Source organism: Urocampus carinirostris, chromosome 2, assembly GCF_059441175.1.
Source record: "Urocampus carinirostris isolate Australia breed hairy pipefish chromosome 2, RoL_Ucar_1.0, whole genome shotgun sequence".
Classification (NCBI taxonomy): Eukaryota; Metazoa; Chordata; class Actinopteri; order Syngnathiformes; family Syngnathidae; genus Urocampus; species Urocampus carinirostris.
In genome coordinates this window covers 17,797,108-17,816,369 of record NC_142350.1, presented here as the reverse complement: position 1 = coordinate 17,816,369, position 19,262 = coordinate 17,797,108, and the positions used below count along the sequence as shown (strand labels likewise).

Genomic DNA, 19,262 nt, shown 5'->3' with positions numbered 1-19,262 from the left:
GATCTGTTTTATGGCTAACGTAGGTTCACTTGGATGGTTTTGGGAGAACAAAACCGGACCAATTAATTTTAATGTATATATTCATATTGAGGAATTTCACTTGTTACGCGAGTAAATCCTGCCACAAGCACGGTCTTGAAACAAATATAGCTTGTATGAAGAGGTACGTACCAATGTACTGACCCGGTCTAGGCTTTATATAGCGTTCATATATGATAACCCCCACCTCTCTCATTGCTGCCCTCCCGCAGGCTTACAGCAGATGTCGGCTAATCAGGTCAAGGGGGTCTCCTCCGAATCGTGCCCATGCATGTTACGCGGGCGTGTGCGCTGCGTGGACAATAAAAAGGTGCGACCTAGCTGCTTCCTGAAGCATACAGGTCAACGGTGATCGTGCAACGCTGCATAATTTCCAAACCCTTGTATGGGTTGCAGAGGTTTGCTAACAAGCACATTGTATATGCTATTTATTCCATCAAGTCAGGTTACCCGTTTTTTTGTTTTTTTTTAACTTGTTTTTAACCTATTTCTAATCGTTGCTGCTACATATTTTTGTATTGCTGTTATATGGTGTGACAGGATTCCGACTTCATAATAAAATAGGAGTTCATAATTTACGGGGTTTACGATTTTTAAAAAACAACCTTTCAATGTCAAAATATGCAATGTACAAACCCGTATCTATGTATTTATTAAATGCTCTATTATACATTGAGACTGAAGAACAAAGCTTATTTAACAAGCCCAAGCATTTGTTCGAAAAAAAAGGAATGTAGTTAATAAACTTTAAAAGTAACTTCTGTACTTTCAAAGTATAATTTCTAAAATGATATTGCTCCTATATTGCACTATTGATTCCAAAACAGGGTAGACATTTTTTCAGGACACTTTTAGCTTTTTTTTACCCAAGACTATATTTAGTTACCACCATCCAGATGTCTTTTGAAAAAACAGGGTGGCGTGAAAATGTGTAATTTGGAAAGACAATTCCGAAGAACAAATAAAAATACTTAACTTTATAAAAAGGTTTTGAGGACACTATCCACTTTTTTAGTCTGGATGATACGTTGTCGCTATCATGTGGACATTATTGGAAAACACAAATGTGTTATGAAACTGCTTATACCTTCCTTTAGCTTGTCGAGAGTCCAACTTTGTCGGCGATAAAAAGCATCTTCCTCTGCATTCAGGGCCTTGAATGTTTTTTTTTGGTTTTTTTTTTTTTAGTCTGGAGTGTTTTATTGACAAGATGACTTCTAGAAAGTCAAGTCAAGTCATTTTTATTTGTATAGCCCTTAATCACACAGTCTCAAAGGGCGGCACAGGTTATTGCACAAACTATTATTTCAGACTATTATTACACCATCCCCCAATCTGAAACCAACATGAGGGCAAGGAAAAACTCAAAAACCTCAACATGAGGCAAGTGAAGAAACCTTGAAAAGGGACCGCACATGTGGTAATCCTCCTTACAGGATGACCAGGCTGCAATGGATGTTGCAATTGCAAATAATACAAATATATTGTCAACAAAAAATATAGGTTATTCATATGCTACAGAGTAGAAGTGTGTTTTAAGCTTAGATTTAAACATTTCCACTGAGGTTGCAGATCGGATCTCAGGGGGAAGAGCATTCCACAGCACCGGTGCCCGGATGGAGAACGCTGCGGAAATCTTCTTGGCTCTTGGGATCACCAGTAGACCAGTGCTTTCAGAACAAAGGCTCCGGAGCGGAACATAGGGGGGAATTAAATCTGAAAGATATGAGGGGGGAAGTCCATGTATGATTTTGTATAATACCAATAGAACCTTGAAATCACATCTTAAGCTAACAGGAAGCCAATGCAGGTTAGCTAAAATTGGCGTAATGTGATCAGACTTTCTCGTCTAAGTTAAAAGCCTCCCTGCAGCATTTTGTACTAGCTGAAGACTCTTGTTTTTGGACTGCTGGAGACCGGAGAGTAGTGCATTACAGTAGTCGAGACGGGAAGTAACAAACGCGTGAGTTATAATCCCCGCATAGGACAAAGACAGCATAGGACAAATTTTAGCAATGTTACGAAGATGGAAGAAAGCAGTTATAGTAATGTTCTTCACGTGTGTTTGATTGGACGGATTCGGGTCAAATATGACACCTACATTTTCAATTGAGTCACTCTGGGTGATGTGACATTTGTCAATGTTGACGGCAGTTTTTGAGAACAAGCCACGACATTTAGATGGACCAATGACTAACATTTCGGTCTTTTCAGAGTTAAGACGCAAGAAATTGAGTTATATCCACTCTTTTATCTCAGTGAGGCAAGCCTCCAAATTTCCACAATTTAGTGTGGCAGATTCCTCCAACGGAATATATAGTTGAGTGTCATCTGCATAGCTATGGAAACTGATATTATACTTGTGAATAATATCACCTAATGGAAGCATATATATGCTGAAAAGAAGGGGGCCACGTACTGAACCCTGCGGAACACCACAGGTAACACTAAAGGGCTCAGATGTCATTTTGCCATATTTAACACAGTGCATCCTATCTGAGAGGTAGGATCTGAACCATGAGAGGACGGTTCCTGAGAGACCAATTTATTTTTCCAACCGTTCTAGTAAGATATTACGGTCCACAGTGTCAAAAGCAGCACTTAGGTCCAGCAGCAGCAAAAGTGATGAAGTGCCAGAGTCCATTGCCAGTAGAAGATCAAATTGGAAACCGGACATTACAAAAAAATGTGTGTGTGTGTGTGTGTGTACATAATGTAGGTTCCTCAAGCTGTTTCACATACGTGTGCAAGTATGAACGCAAAACTATTGACACACAGGCAGAAAAGGGGCAGGGGTACTGTTAAAGCCAATCAGAATACAGAACGCAATAGACAGCAACAATCCGCAAATTAGTGACACCGCATAAGGTAAACTGTGATACAGTGAGGAAATACTGTAATAACAAACAATACATGTGAATCAAGTTAATGTCAAACATAGTTTACCACTATTGGTGAGCTATCCATGGTGCTGAACAGGCATCCGAATTCACAGAAGAATACGATTTTCGATAGAGGAGGTGAAACTCATCTCAGAAATTAAAGAAAAAAAGAAACACAAAAAATGTTTTAGTTCCTATGAATATACCTTTTTCAATACAGCAATATATTAAAGAAAAAATGCTTACAACTACTACAATCACTACAACCATTATTAATACACATGTCACCGCAGCCATTATTGTAAACATTACCTCAACTACCACAACTAATACTAAACCAAAACATAATCATAATACTCATATTGCTATGTCTACTACCACAGCTACTCTTACTCAAACAGCGTATAAAACATCTTAAGTGCTACCCCAAAATACCCAAATCCTTAACAACACTTACAGTCATTGCATTCACTTTCTGCATACCACTGCAACAACTACTAATCCAGATCTTACCTTAACTACTACTGCTATGCAACGACTACTACTACTACTATTACTACTAATATCACTACTTCCACAATAAGCACTGCTTCTGCAAGAACTACTCTGCAACTACTATTATAACTACATTGCAATTCAGAAATATATACGTTTAGAATAATGGATATATTTATTTCCAAGCGATGTACTCTTCTAATTACTAAATATGTTAGTGCTATGTATATCTCTATTAGTTTAGAATGTATATGTGTAGTTATAAAAAGAAAAATATGCTATATAGTATAAACCTTCTTAGTTTGGTTACTTGTTCATTTGTATAGCCCTTAATCAAAAATAGTCTCAAAGAGCTGCAAAGACCACAGATTATTAAAAACCACAGACTATTATGACACCATCCCCTCATCTAAAAACTACATGAGAGCAAATAATACATGTATATTGTCAACATAAAATATATGTTATTCATATGCCATAGAATAGAAGTGTGTTTTAAGTTTAGATTTAAAAATGTCCATTGAGGTTGCAGATCAAATCACAAGGGGAAGAGCATTCCACAGCACCGGGGCCCAAATGGAGAACGTTTTCGTACCTGCGGATCTCTTCTTGGCTCTTGGGAACACTAGTAGACAACATTTTCAGAGTGAAGGTTTCGGACCGGAACATAGGAAGAATATGAGGGAGCAAATCCATGCATGATTTTATATGATACCAAGAGAACCTTAAAATCACATCTTAAGCTAACAGAAAGCCAATACAGGTTCGCTAAAATCGGGGTAATGTGATCAACTGTACTTTTGGGAATTTGTTTACTTTTGTGCAATACTATACACGATGTTATGGTATACTTCTCTGCAATGACAGATCAATCCAAAAACATTGCTTACCCAAATTCAAAATTATTATACGGTACGTAACGGAAAATTACCCCGTGGTGGTGAGAGCACTGCCACTTAATCATTAGACCGGATAACTTACGAGAATGGATTCCATTTTATCTCATCACCACACCATTTTTGCTCACCGTGCCAGAAAATAATGCTGGAGACTGGATGGATGAAAAAAAAGTTTTCCAAAATATGTAAATAAACCCAAAGTTACAATCATAATCAGATAAGTTGTTTCCCTCGTCATGCTTTTTAGCTTTTATTTATATCTTACTTTCTCTTTATTCCATTCCCCAACAATTGTTTCTGGCACCATAAACATAATGTAATGATGATTTAAAATCTACTGCCTTTCCAAATCTCATCTTGTCTAATAATTATGTTCCGGCACTCACCGCCACAACCTATGTTCAATTCCCGTTGCATGCAATGTTTTACACATTTCTTCAGCAATGCATTTGACTGATCCATTACTGGGCAACTATAGTCGCAAACCATATCACCCTATATTTATATGTCTAGAGTATCGCACTAGATTAAAAGCTGTATGGATTTCCTCTTGTATTATCCCGTGTTTGATTCTCGTTGCACATATTGTTATGCGTTTGTGGTAAGTGACATATTTCTACTGTGTAACCATTGCAATAATATGCAACATACACACAATAAAGATGGTAGCTCTTACTTTAGTCCAGTGTGCCTTATATATATGAAAAAATGTATATATTTTGGGGAGTGCTCTTTACAATTTTAAGCTTCTTATTGTGGAATATATCCTGACAATCCCCTGCAATGAATATTTTCATCTTCATTGTAATTTCTCTATAAAGCAGACGTGCGGACGTCACGATCGGAGCTGGAGTGGGCGGCATACCAACGAGAGGCGTAAGAAGGGGGGGGGGGATTCCATGAACGCGCCTCCTCTCCCCTACCCAGCCTGCCGAGGGTCGCGCACGCGCATCCTCCTTCCTCCGCTCTTGTGGCGACTGCAGAGGAGGCAGATGCCGACTCCGAGCCGCTGCCTGTGGATCATTTTCTCCAGAATTACACACTCCTTCCACCCATTTGGGAAAGCGAAGAGGAGGTCATTATTAGGGGGGTCGTGAGAAGATTTGCGGCTTTTTTTTCCATTTTTTCTTGGACTTGGAATACTGGTGATAATAAAAAAAAAGAAAATAGGAGAACACTCTCTCCCACTTCTCCTGTAGCCTCCCTGCTTTTGGATTATACATGCACCAAACCATGGAGATATAAGATATGGATTTTTCAAGGTGTTTTTGTATCCAATGCAACAAGGGTGGTCCCTTTCCCCCTTTCTTTTCTCCCCCCCATGCGCTGATCTTTTCTCCCTCCCCTTTGCCCACTTTATAATTTCATTTGTTTTGATTTGTTTTCCTTAAGTTCTTTTGATTTCACTTATGGATTGGTCACATCTCGAACAATCATTCGTCTAGAGCCTCGTACAGAAGGGATGAATGAGTGAGCGTTAAAGCCAGTCTCTTTTTCTCCGCATCCTGAGACGTGCCATGGATGAGAAACTTAACTCGGGTCCACGGAAGCGCTCGGGGATTACTCGTTACATCCAAAAATAACTACTTGTGACAGCGATCAGGTAAAAAAATGCTTCTTTTATCATTTTCTCTTGGCACATGCGTGACTGTATCGATCTGGATTGACATTTTTGCGTGATGATGATATATATGTTGTTTGTGAGTGGGGTTTACGTGCATTCTTTTTTTTTCGGGGCAAAAGGAGTTGAGCTACGAGTGAAGGGTCGTTCAGAAACAAAGCAGCTCTATGAGCTCGCTCCTTAAAGAGAACGACGAGAGTCGGCTTCCTATCGATAAAGAACCGGGTCCCTTTGAAACACCTCTATCCTTCATTTTATTTATTGATCTCTTCTCTCTCTCTCTCTTGCCATCTCATTCTCTCTCTCTCTCTCTCTCTCTCTCTCTCTCTCTCTCTCTCTCTCTCTCTCTCTCTCTCTCCCTCTCTCTTTATTTCTCTCGTTTTCTCCCTGACGTTCTATTTTCTCTCCTTATCTGTTACTCCATCTCCTCTCCTCTCACTCTTTTTCTTCCTCCAAATAAAACACTCCCATTATTTTGCTTTTTCTTTCCCTCTCTATATTTTTCTCTGTCTTTGTTTATATCCTTTCATCTTCTTCTTATCATTTCTTACTCGCACACCCCCAACACACTCTTTATATCCTCTCATTCCTCATATCTCTTTCTCTATTTCCATCCCTCACTTTTTTTGTTTTTTCTTGATGTCTGTACGTCTCTCTTTCTCTTATTCTTTATTTCTCTCACTCTTTCTGTCACACTCATTCCCTTTCACCCTATCTATCTTTCTATCGCTCTGTCTAGCTCTACTTCTCTACTTCTCTCTGTTTCTTGTTAGTTTTATTTTGCTCTCTTTTCCTCTCTCTTTCCCCCTCTATCTGACAATCAGTTTAGCTCCCTCTCCTCTCCTCTCTCTCCAGCTTTCTATTATTCTATATTCTCATCTCTCTCCACCTTTACCCCGCTCCCTCCCTCTCTTTCTCTCCTTCTTTCTCTCTCTATTTATCAAACTTATTCCTATCTCTCTCTCTCTCTCTCTCTCTCTCTCTCTCTCTCTCTCTCTCTCTCTCTCTCTCTCTCTTCTCTAGCCCTCCCCCACTCTTTATCTCCCCCTCTATCATGAAGGGTCAATATAAATGGCTTCATTTTTGTGTTATTTGTTTAGTATAAAAACTTGTAAGGTTAAATTAAATAAAGGTGACTGTATATTGAAACAATCGAGTATATTACAATATGGTAATTTACTACAAATTTAAAAATGTATCCACTTGTTATTGGTCATACATCATTCAAAACCAAACACAATCTAAAGGATTGCTTGAGAGTTGAAAGGGATTCTCTTTTCACTTTGCCGAGGTGAAAGCCGTTTCCCTAAAAAAAGAGTCAGAAATCCCATCACTATGAACCACTAAATGCCGCATGCATGCAGGCCTATGTTGACACACTGCATGACACTTCATTAGGGACATTTCAAAGTCTGAGATGGGGAAAATATATCAGTGGATTTTACCGTAACCATTATAGTAGTTTTGCTTTTCTGTGTTGGATATTAATTCATCATTCACTTGTGCAAGTCTGAATTAATACGTGTAATTTTGATTCAAACTGTTCAGTAACTTTGCACTATTGAAAGTGACAGTAACATCCCCCTCCCGCTAAAAAAACTGTTTTTCATTAAAAAATGCTCCCTATATATCTCTTTCACCCTTTTGTTTTCACCTGAGGCTTGACTGGGTCATGGGTGAGTTAAACCGTGCCGTGGGAAGGCCCTTGGGAGCTAAGTGATCACATTTCACATGCTCGTGGAGGTCCTAGTTTATCTTCTGTGACAGGCGTCGTGCAGTAATGTCCCTGCTGCTTCTCTTTTGCTCTTTTTTGCTATTTGTTAATAATAAAAAATACATAAAAAATAGGTGGGGGGCGCTTTACCATCTGGAAAGGTGCCATTTGCAGGCCAAACACATGTGGTGCTATCAGAGGTAAAAGGGCCGATCAGAAAGCTGAAGGAGGACACCTAATGAGCTTGTGTGTGCTCTAGGACCTTTATTTTGGTTTATTACGAAGTATGTGAGTGACATGACAGTCAAACCCTGTAGGTGGCGAACAGTGTGTGCGTGTTCCTGAAAAACAGTAATTAGTAAGTTACTAGTTACTTCATTTAAAAACTAATTGCATTATCCCCCAGAATACTGACTCCCTAATGTAGTGTGTTACTCTGAAATTGCCAATTACTATCTATGCTTGCATTAAAGCCAACCCCCTAAAACAGCTTTAGAATAGTCACATAATACACACATATATATATATATATATATATATATATATATATATATATATATATATATATATATATATATATATATATATATATATATATATATATATACATGAGCACAGCAATTAACCCTTTGTATTTCGTATCTTGTGAAATCGTGAAAGCTTGCAAAAACAATCCTTAAGCAAGACATGCCGTATCTATTTTGTTTATGAGATTAAAACCACTCTCAGATCTAAGAACCAAACACCTCACTTAAGGCTGGGCACAAAGATAATGAAAATTGTTTGGGTTGATTTGAATTTCTGTAGACTATATATTTAATGTGTTTTTCTTGCTTGTTTTTGGTTGCACGACATAGTGCGCCAACACCTAGCGGTCAAATTATACACTCTGTCCCTTTTTTTTATTAAAAAGAAAAAAATAACATCAAGAGATGCAATAACATGAAGCAAGAACTGGTATTGACCCTGGTATTGACCATTTCTACTTGTTTAAAACCAGAAAAAGTATACATTTGTATTCCTCTTATTAATCAAAAAAATAATATAAATAATATAAAAGAAAATAAATAAACTATGAATGATGGAAAATATGTCCAAATGTATTTACCTGATTATCACTTAATACGTAATAGGACGTTGTTTATTATTTTGTGCCCCCTAGTGGTAATACAGACTTTAACCATCTCAAAAACAAAAAAAACCCAACAACATTGATGTAGATGAAAAGCAAAAGTACATGAACTATCAGATAAACGTGCATATATTTTAAATACATGTAAGGTCAAGAAATTAGCATTATTATTTTCACCTTCACCTACAGGGAGCTGACATGACTGTCCACTAACTTCTTGCTACGGGTACTCAAAAACAAATAAGCTTGCTAAAGGTTGAGCAGATATATTGAAAGAAAAATATTGTTAATTGTCACTTTGAAACCCCCTAGCTTAAATGTTTCCTTTTGCTTTGTAGCACTCATTTTTGGTTGTACTACACAATACAGTGACATCTAGTGGTCAAAAAATACACACTTTCCCTTGAAAAATACTTTAAGAAACAAAAAATGAAAAATACCCTTCCAACATTCCATCTCCTGGAGCAGATTTCACACGTCAACTAGTGAGGCCCCCAACTTTTGACATTGGCTCCTTTTCTTAACGTTACACTCAATGATCTCATTTGTTTTTTTTTTTAATTTCTTCGGGCCGGCACGGAGAACTAATGGAGCCGGTGGGGCCGTGTCCCCTTTTAGTGGTGACGAGCAAAGTGCGGATGATGGCTGATGAGTCGGATGCGGGATAGATGGAGGCTGATTTGTAATCCCGCTGAGTAGAGGACAAACAGCAGTCAGGCGGGACGCTTGACTGAATTCGAACCCGCAATTTCCCATCTGTGAAGTGCGCTGATTGGTGTTTTATGAGCGTATCCCAAGGCGCCATTTCGGCATTGAGTGTCAGCACCAGGGGGAAAAATATGATGGACAAGGATTTTAAACCACCTTATTTTCTGGAGTATAAGTAACAAATAAACACCTCAAATTGATCAGAAAGTTGGGAGTGCGCCCTACAATACGCTGCGGCTCATACTATAGATTATGGAAAGGCAAACAGTATACATATCCATGTTGGTTGTTCAGTGAGTTCCATGAATCTCTGACTTCATGGCACACCTGTCATTGTTCTTTGTTTCTTTTTCATTGTGGAGGATCCGCACGATGAAGTTTGTCTAGCTGTCGCTTAGCAAAATCAACCATTAGCACGCTTTCTCCTTCCAAGTCTTCACAAATGTAATATAAAAAAAATCAGGTTCGCTTCGGGCTCAGTCCTGTCAAATTGATTTAATTTGTTGGGTCAGGCTAGATCTTTTAAGAACCGATCTTACCTCTAGTATACTGTAAAACCATATGCAGTGCTGCACACACACACACACACATATGTATATATATATATATATATATATATATATATATATATATATATATATATATATATATATATATATATATATATATGTGTGTGTATATACAGTATACAGTTTACAGTACAACCTAAATGTACTGTAAACTGTATACAGTTGGTGGGTTGGGTCCATTAACCACTAGGGTCTCAGGCGCATTTTGTCCTGTGGCGTGTCTTGGGTAAGTACAGCCTGCTGAAGCCCATCCTTCTCCAGGCCAACATATGTTTGTATATGCTTCAAGTTATCAAGTATTCAAAAAGACTGCTGATAACAGACTCTGTTACCAAAAGCAAAACAATTGCAGGCGCAGTAATTTGCAGATAATAGACTCCTTATCCTGACCAGTACTCGCCATGCATCTCAGCTTCCTTTCTAATGTGCTGAGGCGGCGACGGCCAATTCCTTCGGGAACTCACCAGAGAACTTTCCTGCTTGTCCGGGATGAGCTTCCTCAAGCGAAGCCGGTCGTCCCCTGATCCTCCTCGGGGCTGCAATCCAAGTGAAGATCTTGCCGCATTACCTATGTGCCTTGTAGAAAGCGTGCCACACTCAGTGCTGCTTCGTGCGGTTTATATTTCCGAAGCATTTTTTTTTTTAATAGATCTTGGTACTCAGCTCAACAGTGTAACAATAGCAATTAGTTAACATGTACTGTTGGAGTTAAAGGTATGGTCTGTATTTTTCAGATGCTCTATGTCAGGGGTGTGGGCGGCATGGCGGCTGAATGGTTAGCGCACAACCCCATGGTGTAGAGGTTGAGGGTTCAAGTCCAGCTACCGAAGCTTCCCCTTGTGGAGTTTGCATGTTCTCCCTGTGCCCACGTAGGTTTCCTCCGGGCACTCCGGTTTCCTCCCACATTCCAAGACCATGCATGTCAGGTTAATTGGCCAGTCCAATTAATGAGCATGTGAATGAGCGAGTGATGAAATTGTACACCGGGTCGAATGTGGCCCGCGGGCCATGAGTTTGATGCAGATGCTCTAAGTGACAAAAACCTTTAATTTGATCACTTTGAGTTTCTATGAATTGTAATCGTGTGTACTTTTCAGCACATATTTTTTGTTGTATGACTAAATATGGCACCATCTAGGGGTCAGATAATACACAGTGCCCCTTTAAAGCTTTGACTCAAAATAAGTGATGTTTTTGCTTTAGTTCTCCCAAGAGAAGTACTCACATTATGGTCTTAAGAGTAGCATTTACTAACTGTAATTTGATGGTTTAATGCATTTTTAAATAAGAGGTGCAGGGGAGGTGTTTAGTACTAGTGGTAGGAAAATATTGATACTCCGGCAAAAATAAGCAAAAATACATGAACTATCATATAAACTCGCATTTTTTAAACACTTGTGAGTCAATAGATATGTGTGTAGTTTGCATAATAAGAGGCTCACACAGAGATTAAATGTAAATGGTCTGCATGGTCTTCAAGTCAATGAAGCACTTAACAATGTGGTTCACACTTTCATTTTCACACAAACTAACTAACCGAAAGCAGCGTCAGCCATGCAAGGCAACTATCTGCTCATCGGGGGCATTGGGGATTCAGTGTCTTGGCCAAGGACACTTCGACATATAACAAGTAGAAGCCGGGAATCGAACCTGCAACCTCTCGACCCCAAGATGAGCACTTTACCTCCTGAAATACTGACGCCCTTAAAGAGAGAAGTGAATGTTGTCATCTTGGTACTACAGGCAAATTAAAACGAAACTCTGAAAGGTTGAGCAATAAAAAAAAAAATGAGAAGGTAAATGGTGCAGTTCGATTAATGTGAGTCTCTAAAGTTTGTATTCTTCCTCATGCTTTTAAACTCTAAATTTTGTTTGCACGACACCATACAGGACCATATCTTGATCAAATAATACACATAGTCCCTTTAAAGTTTTAACTCCAATTAAGTCAAGTTAATGCTTTAGATCTTCCAATAGCCATCGGATTGTCGTCAGGGAGTTAAAGTGACTTTGTGTTGCTTTAAGTTAAAACTAAATTAGACAGCAATTAACTAATTAATGGGTCAATAAATCTCCGATGTGAATTCTTGAATTAATCTCAGAAGGTTTCCTTTATACGGCTTACCTTAGTTCTCCTCAGCGGCAATGCACGGGCGCATCAAGCCCCCCAACACACACACACACTCTTTGTATTCCTGCCATGTTCCACACGGAGTCGCAGATGCCGTCGTCACTGGGGCGGCACTCATTTGGCAAAGCCTCGGGTGACTGTGTCAATATTTGCCGGGAGCATGCTTGCCTACGTTATAAGCATGGCAAAACCCCGGGGAAGGCCCCTTCAAAAAATATCAGGGAACAAAAAAAAAGCCAGTCCAACGGAAGTGCTGTATCTAATGGATGGGGAATTTCATCGGGAATATTCGGGCCGCCAGGCCGAAGATGGGTAAAAGATTTGTCATGAATTGTGTTGCAGGTTCACTTGAGTAATTATTAACGAATGGAGTGGGGGATTTTTTTCCAAGTTGACCAGTCTTGGGCAGGTTACTGAAACAAATTAATGAGTTAAAGTTATTAGTTACTGCATCTAAAAGTAACAGCTTTACGCCTAACATTACTGAAACCCAAGTTTAGCATGTTACTCTAAAAGTAACTAGCTACTAATTACGATATATACTCACGTTGAAGCAGACAACCTAAAACTGCTTAATAAAGGCGTATAAACAAGTTAAGATTTGGCATGTACATAAAAAATATAACAGCAACCTACGAAAAATGGTGAATCTTTCATATTTCTTGGCTTATGCAACCTTAAGAGTTTGCCAACTAACCCAGCCAAGACACTCCATACTCATTTCGTATTTTGTCTTCAATTTACTGGAAAATTTATATTTCATTTTGGTATTGTCCAAGACGTTTTCTTATTTTCTCCTGGCGTGTTGTATTTAAAAAAAAATATTTAATAGATAAAATTACCAAAATTAAGCACTATTTTACCGTAAATCCTGTTCTCACATTTGCAATATGATCTTGTTGTTCCTGTATACGCAACACTTCCTCCCCATGCACTGCCTACCATTTGCTACTAGTGATACTAAACCAAATATGTGCATATAAACTGACCCCTTGATTTATTTACCTCATTTTATGGTTGTATAGATGGCTTGGATGTTAATATATATTGTAGGGAGAATAGCAGTAGGAAGGATTTACTCTGTCCTTGGAATGGCACCACCGTAACTGTATTCAGTTGCTTTTAGTAGGTATATACAAAGACACCCACCCTTCTTGATTGCTGTATGAGGCGTTCGGTGTCTTAGGGATTAAGTGTTATATTCTATGTCAAAGAAAAGAAGGAACCATCAAATAACTGAGGACATAAACATCCGTGATGAGCCTTAAAAAAGTAACGGAATAACGCACGATGATGTAACAACAGTTAAGTAACATAATGTAATCAATAACACGTTACAGTACTCATTACCAAGAAAAGTAATTGTGTTCCAATAACAGTCCTTTGTGATACAATTCTCCCAACACTGTCGGTGGTTCATCAATTTGTGCACTCAGTAATAGTTTGTTTGGCCCCAAATATTTGCTTCCCTTGCTATATTTTTCACCAGAGCCCGTAAGGTCTGAAAGCAATAAGAGTTGACAGAGTATTGATCCGAAGAGTTTGAAACTCTGAGTTTATAGTGAAGTAAATTCCAGGAGGGAATGTTCTGCCTCCTTGGGAGTTGTCCATCATTGTATTTTTTATGTTTTAAATTTGTTTTTCCCTGCCGCCGCAGAGAAAAACGTGTGTATACAAGCATTTACATATCATAACATTGTTCTGCACTCACAGGCCCAGGTTATTTGTTTTTATCTTTTTTTTTAATAAACAACCTCAGCGGAACTGTTCAACTCCAGCGCTTGTTTTCCACATTGCATCGCACACTGCAGATGTGAAATTAGTATACATAGACCGAAAAAGTTATCTTTCTTCTGTAGAAAAACTGATTTTTTTATTATTAAAAATGCTCTCAGTTGAAATTCAATTTGGGGGATTTTATAATTCATTATATTTTAATGAAGGTACAGTCAGCATTGGTGTACACAACATCATTATGTACGTTTTGCTGATGATATTGCCGGATTGGCAGGAGACGAACAGGAAGTTAGAGATCCTGTCAATCAGCATAAACCCAGTATGGGATGGAAATCAGTAGAGAAAAACAATAGTAATGACCAACTCCCCCCAAGGTTTCGCCACAAACAACACCATCAACCACAGAGAGCTATAACCTGTCACCAAATTGAAATATCTTGGAACTGTCATATCAGAAGAGTGGTCAGAACGAGAAATCTTGGCCAGGATAGCTCAAACGACAGTCACACTTGCCAGACTCATCTGTAGGGACAAGACCATAGCAGTGAAATCAAAGATCATACTCATGCAAGCACTGGTTACTTCCATCTTCTCCTATGCTTGCGAGACATGTACTTGAACAGCAAAACTGGAAAAGAAATTCTAGGACATGGAGATGCTCTATTTAATATTGCATTCACAGATGAAAAGTAACTTGTTACGTGAATATATTTTGGCCTTGTTTTTTTTTATTATTAGTATGTTTTCAATAAGTCCCATGTTTTGCATTGTTTTTCAAAAAACATCACCTGTGCATCCAGACACCAGGGTAGACGGTTTAAGGCCGTTGCTCTATTCTATAATGTACTTTTTTTAAAGGAACATTGTTTGCTATTTATTGCTTTGTAGATGCCCTGATTTATTGACCACAAAAGTGTACTTTTTATGTTATGGTACAATGAAAGAATTTTGAAGTAATCACTGCTTTAAGAAGAAGCACAGAGGAGCTTTTTGGAATACTTTGGAAACACGTGGCATCATTGTGAGATTACTTTAATCTTTTTTTGACAAGAAGGTCAGCAGTTTTTAATACTGTGCTACATAATATTATATCCACGCCTTTTTGTCCATACCCTGAAAATAATTGTACCTGCATGATTACAGGAGGCTTCTCCTGCAACTGGTAACAACAGAAATTAGTACTTTTTGTTTCATGTGGAGAAGCAAACCCCTACCCAAGAAAACAGCCTGGAGAGGGACAGGCTCTGCCAGGCATTACTTGCCCAAGACAGCTAACAGGAAGTGGCGCTCTACGAACCAGGCCGTTATGGGCTTTGCGAGCCTTGTAGTGTTAAAATAGCTTAGAAAAAAAAAAACAATATTAATTTGAATAGTAAACAGAACTACATGAACTATCATATAACCATGCATTTCTCAAATGACTCAAAGGTTGCAAAATTTGCATTAATTTTACAAAGCATGAGCCTCACCTAGGGGGAGCTAACGTGGACAAAGAACATGGTGTCGATTGTTCACTTTGAAACTCAGGAGTTTGTAGTCTTCCCCGTGCTTTGTAGCACTTATTTCCAGTTGCACTACACAATGCAATGACATCCAGTAATCAAATATTACACACTGTCCCTTTAAATAATTGACCGATTAATCATTAGTACGTATAATTTACCCTCTTTGGAAGGATGAGAGTGGAGAGTAATGCTTTTTTTTCATTCAATATATATTTGATTTGATTCATTCTAAGCTACTGCTAATAAGCCGCCAATGGTGAAATCCATAGGGCTAGCCGGCATGCAGGCTGTTCCCATTTTGTCTGAATTAAGCCTAACAATAGAGCCAAACGGCATGAAGAAGCCAACACACTGTTATCCAATCCTTGTAACACCATCTGGCCCTCCAGGACAATTCCAATGTCATTTGCCACTTTATTCCATTAGCCACACATGCGTATGACATATGACATCTTTATTCTTACTGTTTAGCTACTGGAAAAAAAGCAATCTGGCAAAAAAAAAAAAAAAAAATGCATGTTTATAGTAGTTTAAAGTCAGAATTTATTAGGATTGTTGGCAACCAGGGACTTTGCACCCAGTCAATGCAGTTTTTGTGTTCAGTTAGAAGACTACCTTTGATACTCTCATATAAGCCATATTTAAAAAAATACATAACTGAAATCAAAGGCTTGGCTTATATGCATATAAAACAAAATTAGCACAGGGGGGGGCTTAAGACAGGCCCCCTGCCTCCATCCAAGCCATGAATGTACTGTTATGTTTGCTTACGGAACATGAATTACTTTTATAACAAAAAAGATACATTGTATGTAAGGATTTTGCCATTATTGTAAAGACTACTGATTTCCAATCAATGTGCCGCGACACACTAGTCTGCCGTGAAAGATCATCAGGTGTGCCGTGAGAAAGTATCCAATGCCACTTTTTAAAATTTAAAATTTTATAAAATATTTATGAATAATTTTCTGCAAATATCATGTCATTGTCAAGTGTCTGTGCTGTAAAAACTGGGGTTATTATAAATTATATTGTCATTAAAAATAATGTTCACTGTCATTTTAAAACATTTTTGGTTAGTGGTGTGCCGCACAATTTTCCAGATAGAGAGATAAATAGAGAGAGAGAGATAGATAGATAGATAGATAGATAGATAGATAGATAGATAGATAGATAGATAGATAGATAGATAGATAGATAGATAGATAGATAGATAGATAGATAGATAGATAGATAGAAAGATAGATAGGGCCCGGTCACACAGCCGTTTGCGTCTGTATCGCGGGTAAAATTTTGCCCGTGGTTGCCCGCAATGGAAAATGCGCAAAATTGGCCAACCCGCTGTTCATCGGTGGTATGCCCGCAAAACAGACGCCGGCGACTGTTCCGCTTCCTCATCGCGTCATTTGCGCGTCATTTTCTCGTGTGGACCACGGGTATAAAAGCTCCCGAGCCGGTGTTGTGCCCAAATCCGACTACTACGCAAAGTGGTTGTAGTAGCGAGGGGATGCAAATCTCGGCAGGGATGCATTTCTCGGCATAACACCGGGCTGTAGAAATCATAACCGCTCAAGTCACAGTCCCGTGAAGATCAAGATTTCAAGCTATGGCACCGAAGAAGCCAATATGTTATTATTGTAATAGTTTTTCATTTTGATTTTATTATCTTGTTATGAAATGAAAATAAATGTCAAGAAATAAAAATGGATTAAGACGAGGTCACTACGGTGACGGGGATCCATGTCCACCCCTTGAAGTCTCGAGCACAACTGACGTGTGCTCGGCAAATCGCGGTGTATATACGCGGAGAAAGGCGTTTGACCGTCACACGCGTAACACGCTAATTTCACGTAATAACACCGCGATACAGGCGCAGAACATGCTATTACCATGCTCCACCCACGATTACCCGCTGAAATTTCCCGTCCTACCTATGTGTAACCACGCCCTGGCCGCGGCCAGAGCACGTCGTTCCGCGTCATTTCCGCGTCATTACCTCGTGACGGTTAACACGTGCTCAAAGTTTTGAGCAGCTCAAAACTTTTTCGCGCGGCCAACCGCGTGTGAATTTCCGACCGCGAGTAAAGCACTGCTGTATCTCGTCTATATGGCGGTCTCAAAGCGTCCAACAGCGCCCACCAGCGTCTGCTTCAGCCTCGATAGATAGATAGATGCTCACCCTATATATATATATATATATATATATATATATATATATATATATATATATATATATATATATATATATATATATATATATATATATATATATATATATTGTGTGTGTGTGTGTGTGTGTGCAGTAAATGATGCAACAACCATTGTGCCCAACCAATATGTCATAACACCTGCCATTGGCAGTCATTAGGTAACCAAACACTGCAATTCCAATCCCCTAATGCGGAGCATCAAACAGGGAGGCAATGAGTAACAATATTGTAAGTCTTAGGTTTGACTCACCCAAGGCGCGAACCAGCAACCTCCTAGTCCCCCAAGTCCACAGGGCTGGTTCAATATCAGCATTTAAAACTTTCTAAAAACCCACAAAAACCTTGATTTGAATTCCCAGTGCACTTTAAACAACTGCCACCTTGTTAGCTAAAGGAAAGTTGTTTTCAGTAAATTAAGGCTACAAGAGAATTAAATTGATTTTCAGGCTAAATTTAAAGGTAAATCTCAGTCGGGCTCACTAAATACTTGGCGCAAATTGCATGCCGTTATCCAACAGAGCCAGGCAGTGCTGCTTGCATTCTTAATCAGTCTCTCTTTTTTACTGCTCAAATAATAAGTCCCCTTCAGCTTTAGCAAAATTCCCATTTTCTGGAAATTACATTTTGACTCGAACAAAATGCACGAGATGCATGTCTGAGCTCTGTTTAATCCATGCGTGCTTTTAGACATTTGATTTATTTTTTGAGTATACATTCTGCCAATAAAGATGATCATCGCAACAGGTTGCTGTCCGAGAAAACCCAAATAGGCTTTTTAAAATCACACATCTGTATGATTGCTCTAGTGCTGAAGATAATTCCCCATCCTTTTCACATTCTGATTTCATAGCCTGGGGTGCAACAACATTTTAATTCCCTGTGTGGTTCCGATTTCAGAAGTACAATTTCCTCTTACCTCACCAGCACCTCTCTAAAACTAATTTAGACACTGGATTTAAATCTGGCATGCTTGGTAGGGATCCCCAAGAGAACTGGATGAAACAGACGTCATAGCCCTGAAAGGAACAGACCACCTATGAGTGTAATTAGATGCTGTCACTCTCAAGTTTTCCTAACGGACACTGAATAATGCTGTTCGTTTGTGAGCAGGCTAACTGGTTGGGTCTATTTATTAGCTAAGGCTATAATGATATAGTATAATATAATATAACATAATATATAAATATAGTATAATATAAATATAAATGACATAATTTTGACGGTTCAAGTTAACAAACTCTACATAAAAAAGCTTTTGCTAGGTCCTGTTAGTAATTAGAAAATAGTAATTGTTATCCCTACAAGGAGATGCATAGTCAAGTTAATGTCAAAAATAGTTGTCCAGTGCCGGTGAGCTATCCATGGGCTGAAATTCCACCCTCATTCAGATGTTTGCATTCTTTTTTGTTTTGGTGATAACTCTTTCCGGACCTTGTGACAACTCGGTCAAGCAGTCTTTAAAAAAAAACAAAAACAAAAAAAAAACAAACTGCTGGATTTGTCCCAGTCACACGTGTCCTATATGAGTTGCAGTCTTTGTTGGTTCCACACCACAGTTTTGTTAATTTTTGTTTGTTTGTATATTGATTGTAATGATTCAGCCATGATTTGCTGAATTTG

The 19,262-nt window shown here is 38.7% G+C and overlaps 1 protein-coding gene across 24 annotated transcripts in view; it reads left to right on the top strand.

Annotated features, from left to right (window-relative positions):
* The first annotated feature begins 5,291 nt into the window (after positions 1-5,291).
* Positions 5,292-19,262, top strand: part of adgrb2 (adhesion G protein-coupled receptor B2) — a 264,320-nt gene continuing 250,349 nt past the window's right edge. For all 24 annotated transcript variants that reach the window (XM_088329155.1, XM_088329165.1, XM_088329151.1 and 21 more), the window contains exon 1: positions 5,292-5,918. The gene's annotated coding sequence lies outside the window, so the exon portion shown is untranslated. The remainder of the gene's footprint in view (positions 5,919-19,262) is intronic.